The sequence below is a fragment of the Piliocolobus tephrosceles genome, chromosome 10 (genome assembly GCF_002776525.5).
Source record: "Piliocolobus tephrosceles isolate RC106 chromosome 10, ASM277652v3, whole genome shotgun sequence".
Lineage (NCBI taxonomy): Eukaryota > Metazoa > Chordata > Mammalia > Primates > Cercopithecidae > Piliocolobus > Piliocolobus tephrosceles.
In genome coordinates this window covers 44267236-44273882 of record NC_045443.1, presented here as the reverse complement: position 1 = coordinate 44273882, position 6647 = coordinate 44267236, and the positions used below count along the sequence as shown (strand labels likewise).

Below are 6647 nucleotides of genomic sequence, written 5' to 3'. Positions count from 1 at the left end.
CTGTGGCTCTGCATGAATTACACTTTCTCTGTTGCAATTCCCCTGTCTTAATAAACTGGCTCTGTCTAGGCAGTGGGCAAGGAGAACCTGTTAGGTGATTACACTAGTGGCTAAATTAGTTTATGGTTACAGTATTTACATATAACCTCAATTACAAGGAAAATTAAATGATTATGGAGGCAACTGAGCTAGAGTATCCAGACTCTCTTATACTAAGAGTCACTGAGTATATAGTATTTATTGCTAAATTAGAAAGAAATGTTATGGCCCATCTGTAGACAATAAGGCAAATTCAGAGGAGCAATTAAGAGCCACCCGGAACCTTTACTTTTAGATGCATGACCTGCCTCCCCTGGTCTGTAGGCAGTGGAGGATTAAGGAAACAAGGCACAAGGTAGCCCTGGGAGTAAATTAACAGCATAATACACACTTCAAGAACACCCAGAGATCTGTGAGTGAGACCAGGAGTTGCAAAGTTAAATGGCTGTAGGGACCAGACATGAGATATAAATGAGTAAATGAGCAGTGTTTGTTCTTTGTACATAGATTCACTTTCCATATTAAACATGGAAGAGTATCAGGAAGTGAAGGACCTCTTCAAGGAGAACTACAAACCACTGCTCAAAGAAATCAGAGAGGACATAAACAAATGGAAAAGCATTCCATGCTCATGGATAGGAAGAATCAATATCATGAAAATGACCATACTGCCCAAAGCAATTTATAGATTCAATGCTATTCCCATTAAACTACCATTGACATTCTTCATAGAATTAGAAAAAAAAATTTTTTAAATTCATATGGGGGTTGGGCATGGTGGCTCACACTTGTAATTCCAGCACTTTGGGAGGCCGAAGTAGGCAGATCATTTAAAAGTCAGGAGTTCGAGACCAGCTTGACCAACATGGCTAAATCCTGTCTCTACTAAAAATACAAACATTAGCCAGGCATGGTGGCACATGCCTGTAGTCTCAGCTACTTGGGAGGCTGAGGTGGAGGATCGTTTGAGCCTGGGAGGCGGAGGCTACTTTTAAAAAGTTAAAAAACAACAGATGCTGGTGAGGTTGTGGGGAAAAAGAAATGCTTTTACAGTGTTGGTGGCTGTATACATTAGTTCAACCATTGTGGAAGACAGTGTGGCGGTTCCTCAAAGACCTAGAGGCAGAAATACCATTAGACCCAGCAATCCCATTACTGGGTATATACTCAAAGGAATATAAATCATTCTATTATAAAGACACATGCATATGTATGTTCATTGCAGCACTATTAACAATAGCAAATAAATGAAATCAACCTAAATGCCCATCAGTAATAGACTGGATAAAGAAAATATGGTACATATACACTGTGGAATACTATGCAGCCATAAAAAGGAATGAGATCATGTCTTTTGCAAGGACAAAGATGGAGTTGGAGGCCATTATTCTTAGCAAACTAATGCAGGAACAGAAAACCAAAGATTGCATGTTCTCACTTATAAGTGGGAGCTAAATGTTAAGAACCCATGGATACCAAGGGTAGTGAACAACACACACTGGGGCCTGTCGGAGGGTGAGAGGTGGGAGGACGGAGAGTTGCAGGAAGAATTGCTAGTGGATGCTGGGCTTAATACCTGGGTGATGGGATGATCTGTGCAGCAAATGACAATGGCACATGTTTACCTATGCAACGAAACTGCACATCCTGCACATGTACCCCTGAACTTAAAAGTTGGAAATAAAAAATCTTAAAAAATTAAAAAAAGAAAAGAGAAGGCTGGGCACGGTGGCTCATGCCTGTAATCCCAGCACTTTGGGAGGCCAAGGCAGGTGGATCATCTGAGGTCAGGAGTTTGAGACCAGCCTGGCCAACATGATGAAACTCCGTCTCTACTAAAAATACAAAACTTAGCAGGACGTGGTGGCTGGTGCCTGTGGTCCCAGTTACTCGGAGGGCTGAGGCAGGAGAATCTTTTGAATCTGAGAGACAGAGGTTGCAGTGAGCCGAGATCATGCCACTTCACTCCAGCCTGGGCAACAAAGCTGGACTCTGCCTCAGGAAAAAAAAAAAGAAAGAAAGAAAGAAAAGAGAAGTACTTCTTTACCATAAAGAATATACAGAGGTGAAAGTATGGTGGTAAATGAAAATTAATAGCCTCAGTGTTGGGAACAATTGGGATTAGTGAGGATTGTGGCAAACTGGAGACCACATGTATCATTTAAGAGCACAGTGGCCACTCTGCTCTAGCAGATTACTTCATGAGGGAATATGGCTTTAAATTGCCAAAATTCCAATTTTTCAAAAATAAAAAACCTGTAAATATATATTTTTGGTCAGGTGCGGTGGTTCATGCCTGTAATCTCAGCACTTTGGGAGGCCAAGGCAGGCAGATCATGAGTTCAGGAGTTCAAGAGCAGCCTGGCCAACATGGTGAAACCCCGTCTCTACTAAAAAAATAAGTCAGGCATGATGGCAGGTGCCTATAATCCTAGCTACTCGTGAGGCTGAGGCAGGAGAATTGCTGGAACTCGGGAGGTGGAGGTTGCAGTGAGCCGAGATTGCACCACTGCACTCCAGCCTGGGTGACAGAGCGAGACTCAGTCTCAAAAAAAAAAAAAAAGTATATATATATGCACAGATACATATACATACATACATATACATACATATATATACATATATATATATATATGAGCTGTATCCTGATTTTTAAACATCTCCTCAAATAAAAAGGTACTGCATAGGTAAAACCAAACAGTTTTGCAGCTTTGCAATTTTTTTCTTTTTTCCTTTTTTTAACTTATGTCTAGACCTGAAGGAGTCAAATTCAGGCAAATATCTGGGAATCAGGGACTACACGGAATCAGATCAAACTGGAGCTGTGTGTAGAAGACATGTGAGCAGTGAGGACTGCAGAAGCTATGCAAGAACTAGAGACAGAAAGTTCTGAAACTATCTTCGCCTTAGGAACAGACTTTCTCTTCTAGCTGTAGCAAAAACCAGTAATGGTTTCCCAGGCAACATCCAGTCTGGCATAACCTGGAAGTTCATGTGTTTCTGCAGTGCAGTATCATCTCTTGATGGGCAAATTTTGACATAATTTTCCAGACTTTTAACCAATCAAGGAATGGAAGCTTTGAATGTTCTACTGAGTATCAACTCCCTGTCGTTGCAAATATTAACCCTTCTGTTATGTGCAAAGAGCTCTTAATGAATTCTCATTATCTTAGTAGCACATTAGAATCAGGTTCTCAAAGCCTGAATGCTTCATAAGTATCCTCTAGGTGATATTTATATTTTATTTGTGGTGCTTACAATGAATATAGATAATTGTATATTTGTAACATCAATATACTAACTAATGTGATACTTGATCTAAATGGCTTTAAATATTTCTTCATAATTGGGCAGAGCTTAGTGGCCTGTTTTCAGATAGATGCTCGGGTTTACACACACCACTCCTCAAAGACAGACTTAAAAATATTTGGTTCCAGGCCTGGTGCATTGGCTCACACCTGTAATTACAGCACTTTGGGAGGTCAAGGCGAGCAGATCACTTGAGCTCAGGAGTTCAAGGCCAGCCTGGGCAACATGGTGAGACCCCCATCTCTACAAAAATACAAAAAATTAGCTCTGTGTGGTTGTGCACACCTGTAGTCTCAGCTACTCAGGAGGCTGAAGTGGTAGGATCACCTAACCCTGGGAGGTTGAGGCTGCAGCGAGCCAAGATCGTACCACTGCATTCCAGCCTGAACAATACAGTGAGACCTTGTCTTAAAAAAAAAAAGAAAAAAAGAAAAAAAAAAAATTCTTCCTTGTTAAGGAATAACAATAAAATACTGCTGGGCAGTGTCAATAACCATACCATCTGAAACTTTTTAAAAGCCTTTCAAATAACTTCAAACAAACGTCTATATTGTTTTTTAGAACACTGAGGAAATAGAATTTAAATGAACAACTGTGTCTTTTAATCCACATTGCATACGTCTGTTATTGTTTAAGTCTCATTATTATTTTTTCCACTTACTCTGCAGTGATCTGAACTGACATGGCCTAGCGTTACTGGTCCAGCAGATCAGTGGAATTCTGTAAGCACACTGCACTAATATCGGCAAGGCATTTGGCGTGCTGCCAAGTTTTGGAAATTATGATAGAGCTGCTACAAACATTCAAATGCAGGATTTGGGGTGGTTGTTAAGTCTTTAGCTCATTTGGATAAACGCCAACTCACTTGGGTAAATGGGAGTACGATTGCTGGATTCTACGTTAAGACTAAATTTAGGCCGGGCGCGGTGGCTCAAGCCTGTAATCCCAGCACTTTGGGAGGCCGAGACGGGCGGATCACGAGGTCAGGAGATCGAGACCATCCTGGCTAACACGGTGAAACCCCGTCTCTACTTAAAAATACAAAAAACTAGCCGGGCGACGTGGCGGGCGCCTGTAGTCCCAGCTACTCGGGAGGCTGAGGCAGGAGAATGGCGTAAACCCAGGAGGCGGAGCTTGCAGTGAGCTGAGATCCGGCCACTGCACTCCAGCCTGGGCGGCAGAGCGAGACTCCGTTTCAAAAAAAAAAAAAAAAAAAAAGACTAAGTTTAATGTTGTAAGAAGCTGCCAATCTGCCTTTTGAAGCAGCTGTGGCATTTTTCATTCCTACCAGCAACAAATGAGAGTTCTTGTTGCTCCACATCCTCACCAGCATTTGGTGTTGTCAGTGTTCTGATTTTCTAACCATTCTAATAGGGGTGTAATAGTACCTCATTGTTTTAGTTTGTAATTCCCTAATGACATATGATATTGAGTATTTTTTCATGTGCTTATTTGCCATCCGTATGTCTTCTTTTGGTGAGGTGTCTATTCAGGTCTTTTGCCCATTTTTTTACTTGGGTTGTTTGCTTTCATATTGTTGAATATTAACACTTTACATATTTTGGATAGAATTTTTTTTTTTTTTTTTGAGGCAAGATCTGTCTCTGAAGCCCAGGCTGGAGTGCAGTGGTGTGAACTTGGCTCACTGCAACCTTCCAGGGCTCAAGCCATCCTCCCACCTCAGCCTTCTGAGTAGCTGGGACTATAGGGCTTGTGCCACCATGCCTGGCTAATTTTCATATTTTTTTGTATTGTAGTGATGCGGTTTCACCATGTTGCCCGGGCTGATATTTTGGATAATACTTCTTGGATAATACTTCTTAATCAGATGTATTTGCAAATATTTTCTCCCTGTGGCTTGCCCTTTTATTTTCTTAACAGTATCTTTTGCCAAGCTGAAGTTCTTAGTTTTATTGAAGTCTCACTTACCAATTTTTCTTTCATGGATTGTGCTTTTGGTGTTGAATCTACAAATTCGCAACTAAACACAAGGTCACCTACAGTTTCTCCTGTTATCTTTTAGGAGTTTTGTAGTTTTATATTTTACATTTAAGTCTATAATCCACTTTGAGTTAATTTTTGTGAAAGGTGCAAAGTCTATGTTAGATTAATTTTTTTTCTTATTTTGCATGTGGATGTTCTGTTGTTCTAGAACCATTTGTTGAAAAGATTAGTCTTTCTCTATTGAATTGCCTTTGCTCCTTTGTCAAAGATCAATTGACTGTATTTATATAGGTTTATTGTTTTATTTGTCTTTTCCTTCACAAATGCCACACTGTCTTGATCATTATAGCTTTATAGTAACACTTGACGCCAGATAGCATCAGTCTTTCACCTCTGTTCTTTTACAATATTATGTTGGCTATTCTGGGTCTTTTGCGTTTTCTTATAAACTTTAGAATAAATTATTAATATTCATAAAATAACTTGCTGATATTTGAATGTGGATTGTGTTGAATCTATAGATCAAGTTATCAGGAAGAACTGGTAGCATGAGGAATTTGAGTCTTCCTATCCATGAGCATGAAATAACTCTTCATTTATTTAGTGATTTGATTTCTTTCCTCACAGTTTTGTAGTTTTCCTTATATAGGTCCTTAGATTTATACCTAAGTAATTTTTTGGTGCAAATATGAATGGTCTATTTTTGATTTCAAATTCCAGTTGTTCATTGCTTATATATAGGAAAGCAATTACATTTGTATACTAACTGTGTTACGTGATCTTGCTATAATTACTTACTATGATAGTTTCAGGATGGTTTTTTGCTGTTGTTGATTCTTTGGGATTTTCCTTCTTTTCTTTTTCTTTTCTTTTCCTTTCTTTTCTTTTCTTTTTTCTTTTCCTTTTCTTTTTTTTTTTGAGATGGAGTTTAGCTCTTGTTGCCCAGGCTGGAGTGCAATGGCACAATCTCAACTCACTGCAACCTCTGCCCCTTGGGTTCAAGAGATTATACTGTCTCGGTCTCCCTAGTAGCTGGGATTACAGGCATGCAGCACCATGTCTGGCTAATTTTTTGTATTTTTAGCAGAGACAGGGTTTCACCATGTTGGCTGGGCTGGTCTCAAACTCCTGACCTCAGGTGATCCGCCTGCCTCGGCCTCCTAATCCAGTACAATGCTGAATAGAAGTAGTGAGAGGGAAGGCACACCCTTGCCTTATTTTTGATCACAGGGAGAAAGAATCTAGTTTCCTAACACTAAGCATGTTGTTAGGTGTAGTTATTTTGCAGTTATCCTTTATGAAGTTGAGATCCAGTTCCCCTCTGCTCCTAGTTTGTTGAGGGTTTTTTTTTCTCT

The 6647-nt window shown here is 39.9% G+C and overlaps 1 long non-coding RNA gene across 1 annotated transcript; it reads left to right on the top strand.

Moving 5' to 3' along the window:
- Nucleotides 1–1953: 1953 nt before the first annotated feature.
- LOC111555272 lies at nucleotides 1954–3377 on the top strand. The gene is made up of 2 exons (XR_002735476.1): nucleotides 1954–2104; nucleotides 2793–3377. It is a non-coding gene; the product is annotated as an uncharacterized LOC111555272 (long non-coding RNA).
- The last annotated feature ends 3270 nt before the right edge of the window (nucleotides 3378–6647 follow it).